The sequence below is a fragment of the Apteryx mantelli genome, chromosome 1, assembly GCF_036417845.1.
Source record: "Apteryx mantelli isolate bAptMan1 chromosome 1, bAptMan1.hap1, whole genome shotgun sequence".
Classification (NCBI taxonomy): domain Eukaryota; kingdom Metazoa; phylum Chordata; class Aves; order Apterygiformes; family Apterygidae; genus Apteryx; species Apteryx mantelli.
In genome coordinates, this window is record NC_089978.1 from 137,313,515 (window position 1) to 137,314,380 (window position 866).

At 49.2% G+C, this 866-nt stretch overlaps 1 pseudogene; it reads left to right on the forward strand.

Moving 5' to 3' along the window:
- On the forward strand, nucleotides 1-115 carry LOC136991179 (U2 spliceosomal RNA; annotated as a pseudogene).
- The last annotated feature ends 751 nt before the right edge of the window (nucleotides 116-866 follow it).

Below are 866 nucleotides of genomic sequence, written 5' to 3' on the forward strand. Positions count from 1 at the left end.
ATCGCTTCTCGGCCTTTTGGCTAAGATCAAGTATAGTATCTGTTCTTATCAGTTTAATATCTGATATGTTCTCAATGAGAGGACTTTATATTAAACAGATCTGTGGCCAATTTTTTTTTTTTTTTTTTTTGTCTGCCTCACTAAGTGGGGCACACGTGTCTTTGCCAACAGGTTGGCCAGCCTGGTAAGGAGGGCTTTAAACTAGGAAAGATGGCGGAAGGGGAGCGTTAGAGTGACCGGGTAGTTGGCAAAACACGGCTCAAGTCGGGATACCTCCAGCAGGTGCACGCAGCCAAGGAAGTACGCACAAGACATGACTATAGGGGATCCTCTTGTACCCCCCTGGGAAACCTGCACGCTGAATTACCTCTCTGAAATGCCTGTACACCAATGCATGCAGCATGGGGAATAAACAAGAACTGGAGATCTGTGTATGATCACAGAGCCATGATCTCATTGCAATTACAGAGATGTGGTGGGATAGCTCGCATGACTGGAATGTTGTCATGGATGGCTACGTGCTTTTTAGGAAGGACAGGCCAGGAAAGAGGTGGTGGAGTTGCTCAGAGGATTGTGATCAGTGGTGCAGAGCCTAGTTGGAGGCCTGTAGCTAGCGTCGCCGCCCCAGGGATCAGTCCTGGATCCAATATTGTTCAACTTCTTCATCAGTAACCTGGATGAAGGGACAAAGTGCCTCCTCAGCAACTGAGACAGCAACTGGAATGTATTGAGCTCTGCCTAGGGGTGGCTGAAGAGCGAGTCGAGAGCTTATGGGGAAGGATTAAAGGGCAGGCTAGCATGGGGGACACTGTGGTGGGTGTTTACTACAGGCCACCTGATCAGGAAGAGGAAGTGGCGGAGGCCTT